The sequence below is a fragment of the Phocoena phocoena genome, chromosome 8 (assembly GCF_963924675.1).
Source record: "Phocoena phocoena chromosome 8, mPhoPho1.1, whole genome shotgun sequence".
NCBI classification, from domain to species: domain Eukaryota; kingdom Metazoa; phylum Chordata; class Mammalia; order Artiodactyla; family Phocoenidae; genus Phocoena; species Phocoena phocoena.
The window spans coordinates 49,015,702-49,039,839 of record NC_089226.1 but is presented as its reverse complement, the minus strand read 5'-3'; the positions used below and the strand labels follow the sequence as shown (position 1 = coordinate 49,039,839).

The window sequence follows — 24,138 nt, the reverse complement described above, 5'->3', positions numbered from 1 at the left end:
AATCTGAAAAATATAACACACAGAAAGAAAAAAATATATACATGAGTCGATTCAATCACCTGAAATAATGTTAGCTTTCTGGCAAATTATCTTCCAGTGTTTTTTTTTTCCCCTCAAATTCATTTCACGATATTATAGGGATTAAAGTCCAGATCTCACAAAATTCAAATAAAATCTCAATCCTTGCCCTAGGTACTTTCTTTAAAAACTAAGAATTATGATACGGCCTACATTAGACTTTTCCTTTTTGCCATTTTTTTCATGGGAAGGAACAAGCTGACTTTTCCATTAAGCTTTCTAGATACTTTATAGTTCATAGCGGCCATGAACTGTAAATCTCTTTTATATTCACAATAATAATTAGTGAGAATATTAATAATGGTTAAGGGTGTCAGACTTGAGATTAGAAGGAGTTCTTCCCCTCACTCCACAGATCCATTCTCGTGTTCCCCATCCCAGTTCGCTGTGTTGCTCGGAGTAAGAAATAAGGGGCTACCCCTGCTTCACCCCTCCTCCCACCACCCATTGAGCTCCACCTGCAAAGTATATCTATAGTCCATCCAGGTTCCTCATCTCCAGTGCTACCCCGTTGGCTGAAGTCAACATCATCTCTCACCTGAACTACTTCCACAGCCTCCTACCTAGTCTCTCCAATCCTCTCTCGTCACCTTCCAACTCATTCTCCACAGTGCCCAGGATAAAGTGGACATGGTTGGTTGCTTAACCCCCTTCCATTCCACTCCCCACTTCCTTCTTCCAAACAGTGCCTGATTTTGTTCAGGTGATCTATTCTTCAGCAAACTTTTGTTAAATGAACGAAAGAGCAAGTCTAAGTTCAATTATTGGGCCCTCTATTTCCTAAGTTTGTAAACACTGATAATTTTTTTAACTTCTCTAAGCCTCCATAGTCTCATCTATAAAATAGATATAATAGTAATGCCTACGATAAAGACTTTGGGGAAGATTAAATGTGGTAATGTACATATAAGTCCTTAGCACAGACCCCAGTATGTAATAAGCACCTAATAAATGGTTGTTATTGGTAGCAGTGCACAATTTGTTGATTTGCAATATTCTTAACTATTGGATTCCTTCCATAGTCTTATGGAATAGGATCTATTACCCATATTACACAGACAAGAGTTGTTCCAAGTGGTTAAGTTCGTTGTCTAAAGCTGTCAGCAATTTGATTAGAGATTGGATATGATCCTAGGTCTTATTTCAAAATTTGTTCTTTCCTCTCAGGACACATACATCTAATGTGATGAACAGTTTCATGCATGTTGTACGCATCAATTTAAAATTATAACACGGTAGTGGAAATATATAAAAAGTATGGGAGGAATTTTCCTATCTTTTTTGTTCATAACTTTTCTATACGTATTTGCGGAACTGAGTGATAGGAACTCTTGGCTCAATAAGAACCCTGATTAGCTTCAAGTTCTTGAGCTAGAACAATCTCACTTACTAAGATTCAGTGGTGTCATTTCATCATAACAGATGCTATGGCTTTAATAGGTTTATACAGACATTTCCTCTCTGACTGACTAAAAAAAATCATGGAAAACTACCAATTAAAATAGTTTTGAGAATGTAGGCATCACGGGTGCCAGCCGCCCTGCAGCAGCTGGTCCTTTGAGAGTGGGTAATTTTGTCATCTCATGATAATGCAAAAACATAATGTTTACCATCACCCTATGCTCAGCATACTAATCATATATTAAAACACTGCTTTCCATAGAAGGGAGTGGCTGACATTAAAGAGAAAATTCTAGATGCTCTATCTATTCAAACTCTACTAAATTTTTTCCTTTTGTATACACTGGAATCCTTAATTGTCAAATGCTGGGGTGAGGAAATCACAGCCTAAATCAGATGTTTTTTTCTGAACATGTGGACAAAGTAGGCAGCTTTAGTGCACTAAAAAAACCCCCACCGGACTAGCAGTCAGGAGGTTTGGATTTGAGTCCCAGCTGTGTATCAGCTGTGCGACCATGGTCGAGTCACTTCATCTTTTTGAACTTCAGTTTCCCATGAAAAGAGAGTAAGCATGCCTAGAGTTCATGAGAGGAGTAACCAGACAGATAAATACATGGATTTATGCGTAAACTGTAATGTACCATATATGAGAGAGTCGCAGCTATTGATAGGTGAATCAAAGATGCTGTGCTCAGAATTTGTTGAAAGGTAAATAGGATGGAAATTGAAAATTTTCAAGGGTCTACTATGTGCCATATATCATTTTAGTGACTTCACTTATTTGCTCGTGTTTAAATCAAACCATTTATAAAACACAGATTCTTATTTTACAGACAATGAAATTTTACTGACAAGGTCACAGTGTTGGTGAGGGCAGCAACACGATTCCAATCTAGTTTTGTCCTTTCGTGGAGCCTATGCCGATACAAAGTTACTCAGAGTTGATTGTTTAAAAAAAAAAAAAAACAGAATGTGAGGGGAGAAGTTTATATTCAAATTCTTAAAACAGAAAAGAAAGAATATCAAGCCAAACTAGGGAACTCAACTTTCCTTCCTCCCAATCACTTGAAATAGCATTTGGCGAGAGGGTCATGGCGATTTAGAATTAATTTTCTTTCTCTACCAGTAGATAATCTCCATGAGTAAAGGCAACACTGGAATTCATTCTGAAACATATAAATATACCACTAGCTTCAAACTCAAATAACACTGTTTCAGTGAAAAGTGAAGTCTTTATCGTATTTCTGAGACATTGTATTAGAAAGCCATTTACATACAAACTTTCTCCCTACTGTACCCACATAATTAAGTTGACGGTTTCACTCTTTCAGGGCTTGCTGTTTTGGATATAAGTCTACAACATCCTTTTTGTGGACCAGTATTGTCCATGAAATTAAAAGGTTAATTTTAATCTTCCTATTCTCAGTTCCTTTGGACATTCTGGTACATTTCCTTGCAGAAAATATCTTTGAAACAAAAAGTACATTTCATCACTAACATGTCCACAGAATCACATCTAAAATTTGCACTAAGCAGGGAATTCCCTGGCGGTCCAGTGGTTAGGACTCAGCGTGTTCACTGCTGAAGGCACGGGTTCAACACCTGGTCAGGGAATTAAGATTCTGCAAGCCGTGTGATGCGGCCAAAAGAAAAAGTTTGCACTAAACAAATATTCTGGAATATGATATAGTATCACTGAAAAGTCAACTAATACTTAAAAATTATTTGTTCTACTTTGAAGATATCTAAAATAACATGTAATGTCTACTCTCATTCATAGGTATTAAAGTATGTTCTATTGTAAAACAAGATTTGTGATTTTATACATTTGTAAGGATGTTAATTCATTAAAAATAATCACTAAATGCTTGTGTTAATTTTTTTTTAAAAAACCTGTTTATTATGTATTAAAAAATAGTGGGAGGAAAGATAAAGTTTCAGTTCTGGTTCTTTGTGGATGTGGAGATTACGGATTTCCTTTTTTTCCTTTTGAAAAATATTTATTGAGTATAAATAAATGTCCTATACATTAAATATCAAGAAATATTCATTATTGGTTACAAGTCCGCTGTAACACTGAAGGAACCACAGAATCAAAATAGCCACCCATGATACAGTAGTGATAATTCCATTCCAGTATTGGACACAGTAATGATTTACTCACAAGACACAACAAAACTCACCAAAAAAGGCCATCACTTTAACCAACCTATAATACCACAAGAGAAAATGGTTTTGAATCATAGTATGGACAGTCCCACTAATCTCGACTTTGTCATCAATTTATCAGGTCAATTTGAGATTGTGGAGATATGCTGTCATAGAACTTAAAGATTCCCATTTCCTTGGTTTTATTTCAAAATTACTATTAAGGAATGAAGTTATACATACCCAATGATAATTTTAAGTAAGTTAGTCTTTGATAAAAGAAAAGGAATAAAAATTTAGTATGAAGAAAGCTTCCTTCAAGCAATGAATCTCTTAATGGAAAAAAAAAATGAAACCAATGTAATTAACTTTTTCTCCACAGAAAGGAAAGAAACCTAAATCTGTTATGGCAAACTTGGAAAGATAAATATTTCCTAGTCCCAGAATATGTGTTTATTTTACATGATGTACTTGAATGATGCAAGTCCACGAAGCAGGGATCTGTGGCAATCCGAATTCACCCACCAGGACTCCATCCTTACTCTTTGTGTCAGTGGGAACACCTTCTGGAATTGCAGGGCAGCTGCTGCTTCATCCAAATAAGAACTGTCTTTATCAGCCAGAAGCTCATTGCCCAGTGCAGCCAACTCTGCTTCTAGGTCATCTTCATCTAATTCTGGGGTGACGTAACTACGACTCAGTGCTTCTTGGATTTCATTTGCATCTTCCATCATATCCTCTAGCTGGTCTTGTAGATCCTCAGTCTGGTCGATTTTCACTTGCTTGTATGCTTTCTTCATTTCCTTTACACCCAGTTTCATAGCATCAACCGTGGTCTTGGTGTCCTTCAATGACTGGATGATGTAATTGGCTTGTTCCATGTTAAATGACTGCTGGGCAAGACTGTCCCGCTGCTGCTCATACCTTTGCAGGACCCTCTCTCATCTTCTTGATCTGATCCTTATACTTCACTAGTTCAGCATCCAGCCGAGAAATCTTCTTGTCAATGGATTCTGCCCTGCTGTCCTCCGTGCCAATGCAGTCAGTCAGTCAAGCTGGGCGGCGGAGCCTTGGGTTTCGCTTTCCCGAAGAATCGGTTCATCTTGGGTGGCCACGAAGAAAACACAAACGTTTGAGCAAAACCAGAAACGGAAGCAGAGTCACCTCCGCCTCCGACTTGACTTCCGGCCCTCCATGCGCAAGCGCAATGTGCCTATTCGGATGTTTTAAAAAGCACATTTCTATTTTTGTTTCTTCCAAAAGTTCTATAATGGACATACATCATCGTGGAGAACCTAAGAACATGGGCCTGGGAGCCTTGGCCTCACCTAGACACGACTGGGATCTTGTCCCAGCTCTAGAACTCAGGAGCTGTGTGACTTTGGGCAAGTCACTTGACATCTCAAAGCTTCAGCTTTTGCATGTGAAAATAGGGATAATAAGATTGCTGTACGGATTAAATAATATATGTGAAATATTTAGTACAGTGCCTGAAAAATGGTAAGCTATTATAGTCATGAAAAACACAAGAACAATTTGCAGGAGAAAGGATGTGAAAAGACTACAGTGGAGGGGAAAAAAATTCTAAAGGGACAGAAAGGAAGAGAGGGCTACCATCAGGTACTGAAAGTATTTTTGAAATGGAGAAGAGAGAAAGAGATGCAATGAATGGGACTTGGGGGAAGAAAAATGTAAAAATAAGGCTTTTAAGTAAGTCTTGTTTTGTGGAGTACAGCTTTATTCCCCTTTCACCTTCCCTCTCCCCTACCATCAAGAAAACAGTCAGTTCTAATATAAACTATAGCTTTATGGTAGCCGTAGAGAAAGCTTCTAAAGATCAGCACACTTGGCAGAATTCCCACCAGCTCGTGCCCACTCTGTCCTTGCCCCACTCCACACCTGTAAACACATCCAGCCACTCAGACTGCTCAAGGCTTGATTCAAAAGGAGGCTTTAGGTCACAGGTCTGAAGCTTAATTTTGAAACTTACTGGTTATTAAGATGGGGTGGGTTGGGGTCTTGATTGGCTTGTTCTTTATTGTCTCCACTCAGTCCTACTCTCTTTGGTCAAATAGATGAATTAATTACAGACCAAAGGGCCACATCATGGAGAAAGCTGATCAATGTTTAATGTGCTGGATGAAATGCAATACTACATTATCAAATGGAAAACACTAGCTGGGAATTACACTGTCTGTGCTTAAATAGATCAATGATTTATAACAATCAGAATCTGTTTAAAAAGAATAATTGCATAGATTTTATGTGAACTATAAGGATACCAGAAAGGCTCTCAAGGTTAAGGTTGCAAAAATGCCTTACTTTTCTTTTATTCTTAGAGTCACTAAAGGTAGGTTAAGAACAAATAATAGACACTCAAAAGTTTATTTAAGAAAAAACAGGTGCTTTATGTTACCAGAGAAAAGGAAAAAACAACACAACACACACACACACACACACACACACACACACACACACACATTGACCCAAATGGTTTCAAATCATTATGACCTTTTCTAAATCTACTTAATTGTCTCTGTCTGCTGTCTTCCCGTATCCTCTCATGAAGCACATGTGGGTTCACCGGGTATATTTAAAGTTCCACCAGCTAAGGTTCCTCCTTATTGAAACTTCTCACCTTAAAAATCCATTTATTTCATTGACCTCACTAGGTGCTATTAGTCCATTAAAATTGAGAATAAAATAATAAAAATCAGCATAATTTAACAGTTTTCTAGGAAAGGTAAAGGACTGATGTTTTGGAAGCATCAGATATGAGTTGATGTAGTAGTATCTACTAGGACTTTTTCTCTACCAAACATTCACAGGGTTGCAGAAAGAGTGACAGTTCATAGAGCTTATCATGGATCATTTGTCAAGTTTGACAGTTCCTGTTTTGGGGAATCTGGAATCGAAACGATGAGATTCAGAGGTTCTATCTAAACAGAAGAAATAGAAGTTTGAAAGCTTCATATTGGGGCCTTTTTCTTCCACACTGACTGAAATGTAGCAAAAGCTTATTTGCAAGAAGATAGGAATAAAGCAAATTTTTGGAAAGAAGTAAGGGCTTCAGTCCATGGTTGTCCAATCCAGCCTTGAATTTCAGAAGATATTCCAAGTGTCCTTCTAATTCATTCCCCTTTTTGATTAAGTAAGCTCAGGTGGATCTTTGTTACTCATCAACAAAAATTTCTAACTAATACAGGCAGACTTTGTGACCAGCACTTTGCATGCACTATATCCCTTACCTCATTCCTATTTTTCTTTTAATACTTAATTCAAGTTTATCTTGTCTTCTGGGAAGTCATCCTTGGCTCAACTGGCTGGTCCAGTGCCCCTCTACTAGGTAGCCAGTACAAAATATTAATGAAGTTACCAGACCCAGCAAATCAAAGTATAGGACATTCTGTTAAATTTGGATTTCAGATAAAAACAATAATAATTATTATTCAGATAAACACTTTTTAGTGTAAGTATGTTCTGTATCATGTTTGGGACATACTCAAAAATTACTTGTGTTTATCTGCTATTCAAATTTAATTAGGCGTACATACTGTGTTTATAAAAGTACAGTATTTATAAAAGCACTAAACTGTGCTTATTATACTGAACTGTGGTCTCTGGTTTATTCAAACGGTATAATCCTTGGTACATAATGGGAGATATTTACGCTATGTACTACGTATATATTCTTTAATCTGTTTAACCTGAACAGAAACCTTGAAAGGTAGATATTGCTTCTTTCATTTTACAACAAAAACTGAAGCTAAAAGAAGTCTATAATGACAGTAAGTGTTGTCTAGGTAATCTCAAAGCTTATGCACTGCACCATCCATATCTCTCTAGTTTGTTAAAAATAATTTTGGGACATAATTAAGGACCAATCTCAATTGCTAACCATCAGTAGGATTAAGGATCATGCTAGAAAGTGGTAAAGCCGAGCCAAATAGCAAAACCTAAATTTTTTTCTTAAAGAAAATCTAGTTCTCAACTTTAGAGTCAGATTTCTATACTTTAAAACTAGATTTAGAAAGGGTTCTCAAACTTTAGTGTGCATTAGAGTTACTTGAAGGATTTAAGTCATAGATTGCTGGGCTCCACTGCCAGCGAGTTTCTGATTCAGTAGGTCTGGAGCAGGAAAGAGGATTCACTTCTCTAACAAGTTTCTAGGTAATGCTGGTGTTGTTGGTCTGGGACATACTCTGAAAACCACTGCTCAAGGTTCTGAAGGGTTACTCTACTTGGCTAGTGTGTGGTTCATTCTAAAATGAACAGGACTACTCAGTCTTATGTAGACCCAGGTGACTGTGCTGGAAGTTCTGAGCTCTGACTCTGAAGCCAATCCCTTCAATTTTGCAGCTCTTCATTATTTGGAATGAAGTCTCTAAGGGAATATGGACCAGGAGACCACAGCTGCCATACCACGTGAAATTGTGTGTGAGAGCCATTTTCCAGCACTCATTTTATATGAGACTCTTTTCCCTACTGTTTTCCTACAGCAAAGGCCAACAGAGGGCTCCTGCTCTCGTCTCTGACTCTGGGTGAGAGTAACTGGAGTTTATGATCCGTAGAAGCCATCTCCTACAGTGAATATACTGTTTTTCTCTCTCCATTTACCACTTCATTTCCCGTATATAAAACCCTTCCAGGATTCTCTGCAGCTGTCATCTGGGAAAAATCACAGCTTTCCCACGATGGGGGAAGAAATTGCTATTTTAGAGTCAGTGATTGGTCTTTCGGCACTTTCCCGGAAAAGGAGAGAGTCCAGTAACAAATCTCAAGCCAGGTAACTCGGTGAATGCAACATGGAAAAGAGGCACTAACTAGGGACTTCAAAGGGAAAGGATCACAGGACTGGAGATTACTTAGTCCACTCAGTCCAATACTCTGTCCACAGATAGGACTACATATCAACTTTCAAGAAACGAGGTCCCGGTACCTCCCATCTGGATTAATGAAGTAGCTTTCTAGCTAGTTTTCCTGATGCCAGGTTACCTAGTCCCTCTTTACGTCATCCCACAGGCAAGCCCAGCTCAGCTACAATTTCCTAAAGCAACCCTATCATTATTTCCTCTCCCTGAAAATTCGTCGAGTCACTTAACCTATATAAAATCAAAGCTGTGGTTAATTTATCCTTGTATTCCTAGTGTCTGCTATACAGTTGTCACTTAAGAATGAATGAGTGTCATTGAAGGGCCTCTAAATCTAGCCTCTTCTTATGCCTCTCAAACTCCTGCTTCAGTCAATCCACATCCTCATTGTCCTGAAAATATAACAAGCTCATTCCTGTTTCTACATTTTATTTCATGGTGCTTTCTGCTCCCAAATGCCTAGCTCAAACCAGCCTCATTCAAAGGCAAGCTCACACTCTCCAGCCTCATGAAATATTTCCTAATCACACAAGTCCTCATTGCCTATGATGCCTGAAATGCAAGTGCATGGTAGATTCTCATGAAAAAGCTACAGATTGATCTGGTACCCCTGCAGAACCTGTAATTAAGTACTATACATTAAGAAATGCATTTTCAAATGTTGGATTTGATTTTCTATTTTTCTCTACTAAGATTTACTCCAATCCCAGAAATTGATATGGGTCAGCATATATGAAATCGATAATTTTACATTTTCTGATTCTAATTTGATTTGACTATGTGATATTGATGAACATTTTAGTGAAAAGTTGAGAAGCACAAGGAGCATGGTATGGTGGGAAGAATAGTGAGTTATAAACCAGATTGGAATTCTAATACTCACACTTTCCATTTAAGTAAGGCATTTTTTTTCATGTCTCTGTTTAAATTGAGTTCAATGATTTTACAATTCTTTTCTAACTCTGGTGTTCTATAAATCTAAATTCAAGGCTAACTCAGCCTGCCACCTAGCTCCACTTGGAAGTCTGGAATGTCCTTGAAATGCAACAGAATGCCAAATTATACTTATTCTCTCTCCATGGAAAACTATGTACTTTACTTTTTATTCTCTATCAAAGTAAATCATTCCATCTCCAAAAATGGGGAGTTCTCCTTTTCTCTCAGACACATGTCCAATCTGTCACACAGTTTTTTAGATTTAAACTTTTCTTTATACTCATTTATCCTACTGTGGCTCTTATTGTCAATCACCCAGATTCTGGAAAAAAATCTGTAACCAGTCTCCTTGTTTCCAGTTTTGTCCTTTACAATCCATCTTCCAATTTTTTGCCAGAATGGGGCTATTGAAAATACACCTGATTGCTTTATTCCCCTATTTAATAGTCTTTGACTGCTTTCCACTGCCTACAGCAGATTTTCAAACATTTAAAAAACATAAGCCATCACTCTGATGCCAAAACGAGACAAAGATGTCACAAAGAAAGAAAACTACAGGCCAATATCACTGATAAACATAGATGCAAAAATCCTCAACAAAATAGTAGCAAATCCAACAGTACATTAAAAGGATCATACAGTATGATCAAGTGGAGTATATCCCAGGAATGCAGGATCCTTCAATATATGCAAATCAATCAATGTGACAAACCATATTAACAAACTGAAGGGGAAAAACCATATGATCATCTCAATAGATGCAGAGAAAGCTTTTGACAAAATTCAACACCCATTTATGATAAAAACCCTCCAGAATGTAAGCATAGAGGGGACTTTCCTCAACATAATAAGGCCATATATGACAAACCCACAGCCAACATCGTCCTCAATGGTGAAAAACTGAAACCATTTCCACTAAGATCAGGAAGAAGACAAGGTTGCCCACTCTCACAATTATTATTCAACATAGTTTTGGAATTTTTAGCCACAGCAATCAGAGAAGAAAAAGGAATCCAAATTGGAAAAGAAGTAAAGCAGTCACTGTTTGCAGATGACATGATACTCTACATAGAGAATCCTAAAGATGCTACCAGAAAACTATTAGAGTTAATCAATGAATTTGGTAAAGTAGCAGGATACAAAACTTATGCACAGAAATCTCCTGCATTCCTATACACTACTGATGAAAAATCTGAAAGTGAAATTAAGAAAACACTCCCATTTACCATTGTAACAAAAAGAATAAAATATCTAGGAATAAACCTACCTAATGAGACAAAAGACCTGTATGCAGAAAATTATAAGACACTGATGAAAGAAATTAAACATGATCCAAATAAATGGAGAGATATACCATGTTCTTGGATTGGAAGAATCAACATTGTGAAAATGATTTTACTACCCAAAGCAATCTACAGATTCAATGCAATCCCTATCAAACTACCAATGGCATTTTTCACAGAACTAGAACAAAAAATCTCACAATTTGTATGGAAACGCAAAAGACCCCGAATAGCCATAGCAATCTTGAGAAAGAAAAATGGAGCTGGAGGAATCAGGCTCCCTGACTTCAGACTATTACTACAAAGCTACAGTAATCAAGACAGTATGGTACTGGCACAAAAACAGAAAGATAGATCAATGGAACAGGATAGAAAGCCCAGTGATAAACCTACACACATATGGTCACCTTATCTTTGATAAAGGAGGCAAGAATATACAGTGGAGGAAAGACAGCCTCTTCAATAAGTGGTGCTGGGAAAACTGGATAGGTAAATGTAAAAGAATGAAATTAGAACATTCCCTAACACCACACACAAAAATAAACTCAAAATGGATTAAAGACCTAAATGTAAGGGCAGACACTATAAAACTCTTAGAGGAAAACATAGGCAGAACACTCTATGACATAAATCACAGCAAAATCCTTTTTGACCCACCTCCTAGAGAAATGGAAATAAAAGCAAAAAAAACCAAATGGGACCTAATGAAACTTCAAAGCTTTTGCACAGCAAAGGAAACCATAAACAAGACGAAAAGACAACCCTCAGAATGGGAGAAAATATTTGCCAATGAAGCAACTGACAAAGGATTCATCTCCAAAACATACAAGCAACTCACACAGCTCAATATCAAAAAAACCCAAACAACCCAATCCAAAAATGGGCAGAAGACCTAAATAGACATTTCTCCAAAGAAGATATACAGATTGCCAACAAACACATGAAAGAATGCTCAACATCATTAATCATTAGAGAAATGCAAATCAAAACTACAATGAGGTATCACCTCACACCAGTCAGAATGGCCATCATCAAAAAATCTAGAAACAATAAATGCTGGAGAGGGTGTGGAGAAAAGGGTGGGAATGTAAATTGATATAGCCACTATGTAAATTGATACAGCCACTATGGAGAACAGTATGGAGGTTCCTTAAAAAACTAAAATAGAACTACCATATGACCCAGCAATCCCACTACTGGGCATATACCCTGAGAAAACCATAATTCAAAGAGTCATGTACCAAAATGTTCATTGCAGTTCTACTTACAATAGCCAGGACATGCAAGCAACCTAAGTGTCCATCAACAGATGACTGGATAAAGAAGATGTGGCACATATATACAATGGAATATTACTCAGCCATAAAAAGGAATGAAACTGAGTTATTTGTAGTACAGTGGATGGACCTGGACACTGTCATACAGAGTGAAGTAAGTCAGAAAGAATAAAACAAATATCGTATGCTAACACATATATATGGAATAAAAAAAAAAAAGGTTCTGAAGAACCTAGGGGCAGGACAGGAATAAAGATGCAGACGTAGAAAATGGACTTGAGGATACGGGGAGGGGGGAAGGGTAAGCTGGGACAAAGTGAGAGAGTGGCATGGACATATATACACTACCAAATGTAAAATAGATAGCTAGTGGGAAGCAGCCACATAACACAGGGAGATCAGCTTGGTGCTTTGTGACCAGGTAGAGGGGTGGGATAGGAAGGTGGGAGGGAGGGAGATGCAAGAGGGAAGAGATATGGGGACATATGTATAACTGATTCACTTTGTTATGAAGCAGAAAGTGACACACCATTGTAAAGCAATTATACTCTGATAAAGATGTTAAAAAATAAAAAAATAAAAAGTATAAGCGAAGAAACCCTTTCTTCAAATGAAATCTTACTCAGAAGCTACATAATGTACATTTATAATTGTCTGTATATAACAAAGGCAGATTTTCTGTAATTTCTGCGGTGGGGAGGGAAATCTTACTCAGAAGCTACATAATGTACATTTATAATTGTCTGTACATAACAAAGGCAGACTTTCTGTGATTTCTGCGGTGGGGAGGGAAGGGAATCACAGCAGAGCCTGTTGGAAGGCCCTTGTTTGTAACTCCACAGAGGGCTCTGAGGAATCCAGAGTCAGGGCATCATATATGACTGAGCAGGGGCTAGTGATTACTGAAAGAAATCCAGGGCATGCCCTTTCTCCAGGCCAAGTGCCCTGGCACTGACCAGTGTCTGCTGAAGTATCTTTTTCTAAATCACATTAAAATCACATAAAGGCTTCTTGTGGTCCAGTGGTAGCACCATTCACAGGGTTCTATGGAACACAGATTGAGTCCACTTGCCTTTTTTGATAAAGCTCAAAGACTTTCACATAACATATAAGTCTTTCCACAACTGGTTGTTATTCACCTCCCCAGCCGTGTCTCTTGCTATAACATTATAGTTTCTTCAAACCCCATGCAAATTCATGACTCAGGCCTCTCTCCCTGCCTGGAATAGCCACCTCCAGATGTCACATTTGTCTGAGTGCCTTACCCATTTTTTAAGACTAATGTCCATTCTGAGGTAGCTTTACGGTTTAATGGGGGGAGATAGTAAAACAAACTAGTAAAATTCAGTATAATAAGTCCTATGGCAAGTGAAATATAGGGTGTTGCAGCAGTATATAATGGGAGAAGCATGTTGGGGCTAGGGAGGCTGAGGAAAACTTGGAGCAACTGAGGTAGCTGAGACCTGAAGGTCAAATAGAAGTTAGCCAGGTGAATAAAGAGAGGGGAGAAGTGTTCCAGGAACAGTTTAACTGCTGGTGAGGCGAGGAGTGGAGATCAAGCCTTGATTGAAGGCCCTTGCAAGGCATGTTAAGGAATTGAACTTGAACCTAAAGACAATGGAAAGCCATTGTAGTATTCAAAACTAGAATAATGTTTTAGAAAGAGTTCTCAAGGTACAGTGTAGAGATGTGCAGACATGGATAGATTTGGGGTGCAGGGGAGTCCGGAAAAAAGAAAGCAAGGATTATTGTTAGAGGCTATTACATAATCTTGATAAAAGACATGGTGGCCTGGATTAGACTAGTGGCAGTGGCAATCAGGATAAAGGGAAAGGGACAAATGAAAGGGCTAATTAGAATCTACTAGATATACTGATGGATTGGTTGTAGAAAGTGAAGAAAAGGAGGAAATATTTTGTTTAAATGTTTATTTCTATCTACAAGTCATGAATCACTTGAGGGGAGAAACCCTATCTTACTCATTTTTGTATCTTTACTGCCTACTATGGTGCCAGGCAGAGCTGGCACTGAATATATGTTTGATAAATAAACCAATGAATTTTAGAAGTGGGGAAGTTGATAATGACACCTCTGCTGTCAGTATCCATACTTTTCCCTCATCCTTTCCAGTGATCTTGTTCTATGAGAATTCTGTGTCTTCTCATGTCCTCTCATTTCTCTTGCAATAAATATAATCAATTCAAATTTAATCAACCTAAGAAACAGCCTGTCATTCACAGGCATATTTGTATTAAAAAAAAAAACAGAACACCAGTAAGAAGGCAAGGTCTAAACAAAACTGATCACCAATGATAAGATCTCAAATATTAGTTGAAAGATATAATTACACACACACATATTCAACCAATATTTATTGAGCATGTACTATATAGTGCCAGGTATTGTGTAGGCACTGAGGACACAGTGGTGAATGAGAAAGATACTGATGGCCCCAGATGCGAGAGGTGGGGAGGAAGAGATTTACAAGAAGATCCCAAATCACATCACAAGGACAGCAGCCTTTATTACTTACATACAAGACTAATTCTAGTTTAAGCACACCTTTTAACCTTAAGAGTTTAGGTATTCATTTCAAGTTTTTATTAGTCATATGATTATTTTCACTCTTGGAGCTCAATTTTCATAGAAAGAGAGAACTGAACCATAAGCAAGAATTCAAGTATACCATGTGGCAAGATGCTTGTAATCTTTTCCCTTATTTTGAATTGCTCTTCACTTACCATGTATTGATATAAGAGGTGTGCCTCAGTGCCCCCCACCATGGGAAGTGTGCATTATCTCATGAGCCAACTGATATTCTGTGTGCTTTTACTTACGCAGAGCAACTACAGATTGTTTGATGGTAAGTGATTTCAACAGTTTATGAGGTGTATCAAATATTTAAGAGAAAATTTTCAACACCTTTAAAATTCTTAAAATTATAAATGTTTAATCTCATGGTGAGTAAATTCACTGGTTGTTACAGGGAAACAATTTTCAACATTTGTATAGTTCAATAACAAATAAGATACCATTATAACTTGATTTATCTGTTTTCTTATTTATTACATCTCTCCCCAGTAGAATGGAGCTCTGCGAATGAAGAAATCTTACCTCTAATTTTCTCTGTTTTATCACCAGTGGTTAGCATAGCTCTTCACGCAATGAAGTACCACCATCCACCCAAATTTCCATATTCCTTTACTTTCCTCACCCTCCATATCCATTCCATTAGCCACATCAATTACTTCTAACTCCATAATGTATCCCGATCCATCAATTTCATTCCATTTCTGGTACCACCATGCAGTCCAAGTCACCACCACTTCTACCTGGACACATTGGCTCACTGGTTCTTCTCCTGTTCTCTACAATACATTCTCTATATTCTCTACTCTAAGCCAGAGTACATAATTTTAAAATTTAAATCAGATGCCGTCACTTACCCCTTGCTTAAGCCCTCCAAGCTCTTCCTACATCATGTAAAATAAAACCCAAGCCCCTCCCCCACCTCACAAAGCCCTGGCTCCCACTTCTTCCCATGCTGTCATCTTCTACCACTCTTCCCTTTGTCCCCTTCTACCACTCTTCCCTTTGTCCCCTTCATGCCAGCTGCATTGGCCCTACTTTTAATTCTAGTATGTGCCTAGCTCACTCCTGCTTTAGGGCACTTATACTTACTGTTCCCTCAGCTTTGTAAGTCTTTTCCCTTACCTTTGTTTGGCCAGCTTCTTTTAGTCATTGAGATTTTGCCTTAAATGCCACTTCATTAGAGAAGCCTTCCTTGATCACTCAGTATAAGAGTAGAACCAGCCACTCATCTACATCTCTCTGCTTCATTTTCTCCATAGCTTTTATTACTGATGATATTTTGTATGTTTGTTTATCTTCTGCCCAGTAGACAAAAATGTAATTTCCTTAGAGCAGGAAACTTGCCTGTCTTGTTGACCATTTTATGCTTAGTGCCTTGGACAGTGCCAAGTCCATAGCAGAAAGTCAATAAATAGTTGAATATCAAACTAATGAATGAATGAAGGGATGAATGAATTGTAGTTCTACCTAATTTGAACTGGGTTTGTCAACTACAAAGTATATACAGTCTTGCTGCCCAAATTTGAATTCTGATAGCTCTAGCTTGAAGACCTTCTTAAATCCAAACCCATAATTATTGGAATTACTTAGCATTGACAAAAACTGTGAACAATTCTCTATATAGCAGAAAATGCTAAATTGCCTGGAGATACTAATTTTCGAGGGTAGATGATTAGTGATGCTGTTTCCTGACCTTTTCCTGAGCTACCATAATTAGCTGTTATTGTCTATGTGATTTCATAATATCTACACTCCTTATTTTTTCCTAAGTTAAATCACATTTCATAAAATAAATTCAAATAAATTTTGTGTTGAAAACTCATGACATATTTTGAAATTACTGGTGACATTTTGTGATTTCATAAAACCAGAACTGGAGCTCCCTGATTTAGTGGTTGAACTGGTGTTTGCGGTGGTAGGCTCAGTCCCTTACAGTTGTTCTCAGCTGTGGAGATAAATTTCAGAGGCCTGGGGATTGTAGCCAGGAGGATTAGGGGCACCATGAAGGGCACCTTTGCTCACAAATACCTTCTTGCTTTCAGTAAATCGGTTTTGTTTGAATTAATAAATTTCTCTTTCAAAATATAGAGAAACCCACTGGTGTCAACCATCCACATGTTATACATAATTGTCCATATGGGCTATGGGACTTCATTTTACAGCATGGGTAGATCAGGGGACTCTTCGAGGGGCAATTTCATTGAAGAATTTATTAGAAGAAGCCATGGGCACCAGGGGAGAGAGGAAAGAAGCTTTCAGAAGATAAAGGAGATCAGAAAGAGACCCCAAAGTAAAACCATACATTTCCTAGGACTCCTGTCACAGCAAAGGTAGTAACCTTTGGGAACAGTAAGTGTTTATGTAACACCCCAACAATATTTTGTTTCGTTCTTAAAGCCTAAAAATATGCTGGGCAGATACTCTACCTTTTTAAATGGAAAAACTGAGGATTAGACAAGTTAAATAACTTATTCAAATTCACACAGCAGGGAAGAGAGAGAAATAAAAATTATACATTAGTTTTAATAGTTCCTGGTCCTGTCTTCTTGCCATTTATCACTCCTGTTTATGCTGTTGTCACTTAGTCCTTCTGTTACAATTGTCTGCAAAACTTCAATCCTGATTGAACCCAGCTCTCCATCTTCCTCATTGCTTCTTCCAGAGCAGCTGAACACTGAAGGGCTGGAGAAAACCCACGAATGGTGGGTGTCCCTGTAAATTCATGATCTCCAAACACCCTGGTCAGTTTGCTATCCTTCCTTCTGCAATGACAGTCTCCAAACCCCTCCTTTCCAGCATCACTTCCAGCACATACCTACCTGACTACGTGCAAAGCCACGCTGTTCTCTCTCTTCCTATTACAGTGGAGGAAGTGTCTCTTCTGACACCAAGGTCCATCCATTCACATTTTCTTAAAGACCTCACTTAATCATCTAATCTCTTAACATCCTGCATCTTCAAACTCAGTCTCTCTAGTTAACCCATTCTCTGAACATTCAAACATACTCTGGTATCTCCCATCACTTGAAAAGCCTTCCATTGACCTGGTATCTCCCCTTGTCCTATCTTTTTCCTTTTTACAGACCAAGTTATAAAGAGCTGTTTACACATAACTTTCATTTCTTCCTCCCTAATCTCTCTTTATCCCATTGTAATCAGAGTCCCCCTCACAATGCCCCTACCAAGAAAAACACAGAAAATGTTCCTACTAAATTCACCACTAGGGACTTCCCTGGCAGTCCAGTGGTTAAGACTTCACCTTCCAATGCAGGGAGTGCAGGTTCCATCCCTGGTCAGGGAGCTATGATCCCACATGCCTTGTGGCCAAAAAAACCAAAACATAAAACAGGAGTCATATTGTAACAAATTCAATAAAGACTTTAAAAAAAATAATAATAAATAAATAAATTCACCACAAATCTAGGTTTGGCCAAACCTAATGCCATCTATTTAGTCCTCATCTTAGTTGATCTCACAATAATGTTAAGGCCAATTGCTCACTTCCTCCGTGAAGCACTCTTCTCTTGGCTTCTGTGACCCTTCTGCTTTTCTTCCTACCACTCTGGTCACTCCTTTTGAAATTCTCATTTTAGTTGTTCTCCAATTTATTGATCTTCATGCTTACAAAACAGAAGCAAGAAAAAACAAAGCAAAACAAAACTACCCTTTGTTTTGTATGCTTTAAGTTGACATCTAATGTTTTCCTCATAGGTTTAAATAGTAACAAAGGATATAATTTCTGGCCTGTTGTGAATTGTAAACTTTTATTTTTTAACTGTCACATCATTATTTCAAATGTATATAGCGCAATGCAAGTATATACCAATTTGAAATCCATGATCACCAATTTAAGATATAAATTAAGATATTTTTGAGCAGTTGGACATTTTACATTTTTCTTTCTCCTTGAATTTATGTTTTCATTTTACTTCCACAGAGTTTTATCCTAATATATTTTATGTTAGAACATCTTATATGGATCACTGTAATATACTTATTTGAATCAGAAATGTATGTACAAATATAAATCCTATGAATTAAAAAATTTTTTTCCTGCAATATAAGACTCCAATGTTAAAAAAAAAAAAAGTTATTCTGGACTGAGTTATCATGATGATTATTAATATTATACATTGATCAAAATAACCTAAATAAACTATGAATTTCAATGTATAAATCTAAAACAATGAAAATGTAATTATATTGGGGATTTGTTTCTCAATGGGGAAAGTAGAGCTTTTTAAAATTAGCTCACGTTTCCATGGATGAATATGAATTAAGGGTAGAGTAAGACAAGATTCAGAATTCCTATTTTTCAATTTCTACAAATGTTTAAGTGCTAAGATAACTTTGTTCACATAAACAAGGAGATGGGAATGGGAAGAGAACTTTGAATTCCTTCCAAGTTAAATGTCCCAAATCCTGTGACCTATCATAAAAATTATTTTAATTATCTATCAGATGACAATTGCTTTCTAATTTTGCTAAAGCAAAGAATGGGAAACCACATGACTTTAGAAAAGGATTAACTACTCAATCACTAGAGACACTGACTAGCTCATCCTGGGCAACAATGTCTCAGATTGTTATTTTCACCTAGTGGTAAAATTGTACTGTTAAACAAGTAGTAAAATAGTCCTAAATAGTAAATAATAGTAAGTGGTAAACAGAGCCACAGCAGAATTTGGGATGGGTAGGTCATATAGCTTTCATTTGTAAAATGCGAGAGGAGCAATGATAAATGGAAAAGTGAGAAAAAGAACCAGTATAAAGCTGCAGCCTACTTCGTGGGCAGATCAAATTAAAGATCCGGAAATTGAGTCACATAAAGATACTCCTAGGGGTACGCATTTTTCAGATTAAAAATCTCTGGTCTAATTTACATCAAAAAGTTTAGAATAATTCAAGACAGTCCTAGGTCCTTTTCTCTTTTTATTGTATACATTTTCAAAGCAATCTCTTAACTTTCTTGGCTTTAAACATTCACAATTTTGTCCCTAGACAGATCTCTCAGAGCTCTGAATCTGTATGTTCAATTGCCTATTTGATATCTCCACTTGAATTCCTCATCAGGACCTTAAACTTAACATTGTCCAAATTGGAACTTATCTTCCAACTGCCTCTCCACCAGTCTTTGTCAATTGTTCTGATCCATAGCTCAAAGTCATCCTCTGATAATTCTACTAGATGGCGAACTCTATGAAGTCAAGGATATTGTATACTTAGCACCTGCTATGGGGCCCAGGGCAGAGAAGGCACTGATGCTTTATTTGAAGGAATACTACTTCTCACACCCCACTCCAATTAGTCATTAAGCCTCCTCAAGTTTACCCCTTAAGTATATTTCAAAATGTATCCACTTCTCTCAGTCTTTTCATCAGCATCTTAGTCCCAGCTTCCATCATTTATCACCTGAATTACCGCAATAGCTTCTTGTCAGCTGCTCTCCCGCATGTATTCTTGTCAGCCAAGCCAGACCCCCACAGCCATCAGAGTGATCTTTATAGATAACAATTTGGTTCAGCCATTTTTTCATTGAAAATCCAAAGTTTCATGTTGCTTTTAGAAGGATAAAGAACAAATTACTCACTATGACATCTAAGGCTCTGCCTGATTTCTCACGTCCGCCTCTGCAATTCTCATCTTGTCCCTGTTATCCCTTTCTCACTAATTCTAGTCCCGGGGACCTCTTCCTTATTTCTCCTCTGGCCTTTGGACAGGTTTTCTCTGTCTGAAGATTCCTCCAGCCCTTGACACTTGGCTAATGCTTACCCTTTACGTTTCAGCTTAAATACCTCCTCCCTACAAGGCTTCCCTTGGATCCCCAGATGAGATCAGGTCATGCTATTACAGCTTTTCACAGCTTATGTACTTTCCTTTCATTTCAACTCTGAATTTGTTTATTACTACACTGGACTGAACGCTCCACCAGAGCACAGATTCTGGTTTTTTTTTGTTTGTTTCCTGCTCTATTCCCAGCTCCAACTGTCTGATCAATAGCAGAACACTAAGTAAATATTTATAGGATTAACGGGTAACAAAAGTCTGGGAGTAAAATGGAAGACTCAGTGTCAGTTTAATAAATACTTGCATTACTTCTTGCTTGTCACTTCACTAGATTTCTCAACTTCAGTGACTTGCCACAGGAGTAGATATGACAGTGACCTCAGCCCACTCGAGATTTTTTACCCCACTACATTGAAAACTCTGAAACTCCTCCTCTCACTCCCCACACTCATACAAAAGTGGCTCTGCCCATTCCTTTTTCTAACTCAGATTTGCATGTTTCATGCCCCAGTCTGAATGACAGAGAAGGGGAAATACAGGGGAGATGAGCTCATGGTACATAAGGCAGCTCTGGCGCTCTCACACCCAGCACAATTGTTAGGCAGTAGAATGCCTTTAAATGAAGCTCTAAAATAAAAGTATTTTTACAATAATATATATCTGGGATAATGAATATTGAAGAGTTCATTCATGCTTTAATACAGACATGAACAAAGAAAGCAGCTACTAATTCATTCTTTAATTCATTGTTTTCTGAAAGGAAGCCTTGCTTTCTTTCCCCTTAATCTTCTGCTTTTCTCTTTAGTAATTTACTAGAAAATTAGACTGTAATATTTAAAGGAGTTAATGGAGGGTAGGAGTAGAAGGGAAATAAGACCAACATTTTAATTAGTAGCAGGGGATGGTAATTTAAATTGTGGTCCTGATGTTTGTGTTCTAAATACCAGACTAACCTGCATAACTAAAAATGATTTGGGCTGAATTCAGATAACACCTGGGTCTTTACAGACAAATTCTAGGTCACTTGCCTGAGGCTGACTTGTAAATTATCTTAACTCAGGGTGTGGAGTAACAGCGATACTGAATGTTAACACCTCTCCAGGTGCTTGGTAAAAACTGTTGTTCTTAATTCAGACCACTGGAATGTAAAAGAAAACTTCTGATCTATAATTTTAAAAAAAGAATAAAGTTTGTAATAAGGAGCACTGGAGCCCATTTTCAAGCATTTTAAACGAAGAAATGTGTAACAACTGATCTAGGGATAAGTTAACCTGGTTTTCTCTAATAGCTATCAAATTTTTAAATCCCTTCCACAAAGATATTCATTGTAATGTAATAAAAAGAGCAGGGTAAAAGTTAAATAATGTTATACTCATATAACATGAAATTATGCAGCTATTTAAACTGTTTACAGTTTAATGTAAGAAAAACGTACTTTTTTTTTTTTTTTTTGGCGGTACGCGGGCCTCTCACTGTTGTGGCCTCTCCTGTTGCGAAGCACAGGCTCCAGACGCACAGGCTCAGCGGCCATGGCTCACGGGCCTAGCCACTCCGCGGCATGTGGGATCTTCCCGGACCGGGGCACGAACGCGTGTCACCTGCATCGGCAGGTGGACTCTCAACCACTGCGCCACCAGGGAAGCCCCGTACTTTTTTAAGGTAAGAAAATGCCTATGTTGTGATATTAAATGAAAAAGATAGAACGAAGAGTTCAACTATATAAAACCATGCACTGAATATGAAGGAACATAATAAACAGATTTTGGTGATGGGATTGTGAGCAATTCTAATTTACTTTATAAATATCTATATTTCTCATATTTTCTATAATGAACATTCATTACTTTCTCATCAGAGAACTACATCATCTTCAAAACCAATATTATTTGATCTTTATTATCTTCCTTTCATATAAAGTTGCCTAGACCTCCAGTTCATGCCAATCAGTCATTTCCTGAAGAACCAAAAATTTGGGTGTCACTTAGGTGTGTCTGTGTTTTCAATTTTTAACACTATGACATGGGAGGTTGGCAGGGATCTGTGTTTATAGATTCTTAAATATATGTTCAGTTATTCATCTGCAGTTAATTGCAGCCATGTGCTGTGGTGGGAAGAACATGGATTTTGGAATCAAACAGACTCGATTAGAATTTTGGCTCAGCTGCTTATAGCTTAACCTCTTTGAGCCTCCATAAGCTTATGGAAGGAAGCTTAATAGGTGGCAGCTCGTATTTTCCAAGTGTCTATTGTGAGTAAGGGACAGTGCTAGTAAGGGACAGGGATGTCATAGGAAATAGAATAAAGAATAAATAACATGAGATTTCAGACCCACAGAATGGTGGCATATTAAGAGGGCTTAGAGATTCCCATGCTCCCTCTCTTCAGATATAGTAGTCCAGAAAATAAGTCATCTAAAGCAAATAAATAAGTTATCACGAAGGCAAAGGAAGACTTATTCTCTATAAATTGGGACGAAGGCAACAAAACTTAATATGAGAAATCCTAAAAGCCAAGAACTCTACCAATAACATACATATCCTGTTCATTTTATTTTTACTCGGCCCTAAAACTCAGTGAATATAATATCCCTTATTGTACCTGCCAATTAACCTTTAAGGGATTAATGTTCACTAATGATCACTTCATAGGAATCTACAAAGCCCAGGGGAGGCAAATATATGGGGTCTACCTCCCTTCTCCCACTACAGACATATTCTGGAATTCCCTGACTGCAGCCCACTTTAGTGGCTGTATGGACCTCTTTCCCAAGTTCAAGTTCCTAAGGGTTGATGGTACAGGTTTTATGCACAGCCAGAGGCTCAAAGAAGAGGTCAAAGAACAGCTATTCATGGAGGATGTGGATGAAGCTTGGATGTGCAACCTTGAGAGTCACAGGCATGCCCCCAGGGCCCTCACAGTGCTGGGAGGAGCTGGAACTAGGAAGGGAAGTGGGGGGAGCGACTGTGAGCTGGGGACTGAGGCCTGCTCTCCCTGTGCTGAAATTTCCAGGGCATGACTCTAACAATTCTAAGTTCTAACCAGGTTTTCCAGTCTCAGCTTCCTCTAGGAAACTAAAGTGCAATGTACAGAGGTGGGTGGGAAGGGGATGTGGGAGGGTGGAGGGATATCTTGTGAGCAAAGGTTGCCTGGCTTGGTCTGGGCAGTGTGAAGAGAAACCTCACTTGGGAGGTGGAAGATGGTATGTAAGTCTCCATTTTGCTGTGGCCACACCCGCTGTGTAGAAACTGAATGAATAGCAAGTAGCTCTAATATATATATATAATACATTTATGATTTTGGCATCTGTTAAGCCAATTTGCAATGACACGATGCTTGCACAAAGCTTACCACATTATTGGGCCTTTCTAAATAATGACATAATTTATAACCGTTCAGAAAAACCATTCTTGAAAATAACTGGGATTACCATTGAACTAGAAACCAGGAGATAATTTGTGTGTCTTTCCCTCCTTCCCCCAAACCATTTCGTTTTTGGTAAAGATCCCAAGGAGCTATTTGTTAAAATCAATATCAAATACAGTTTTAGAATATTAGAATAAACAACATTCCTTCTGGGAAACTGTTAGAAATAAATAATAACAAATGCCTTCTCAGCACTTAAAGTTGTGATCAGCTCTTTGCTATAGGAATGTGATGAAGATTACATCTTCTCAGAGTTACAGATTTAATCAAAACAAAGGATTGATCTCCTGGCCATGATAATAGTATTCTGAATGTCTCAGACTGTCAACGAAAGTCAAATAA

The 24,138-nt window shown here is 37.8% G+C and overlaps 1 protein-coding gene and 1 pseudogene across 11 annotated transcripts in view; both read right to left on the bottom strand.

Moving 5' to 3' along the window:
- DLG2 (discs large MAGUK scaffold protein 2) overlaps positions 1-24,138 on the bottom strand; it is a 928,219-nt gene that overhangs the window by 584,302 nt on the left and 319,779 nt on the right. The window lies entirely within an intron of this gene.
- LOC136126404 (charged multivesicular body protein 5 pseudogene) lies at positions 4,081-4,729 on the bottom strand (annotated as a pseudogene).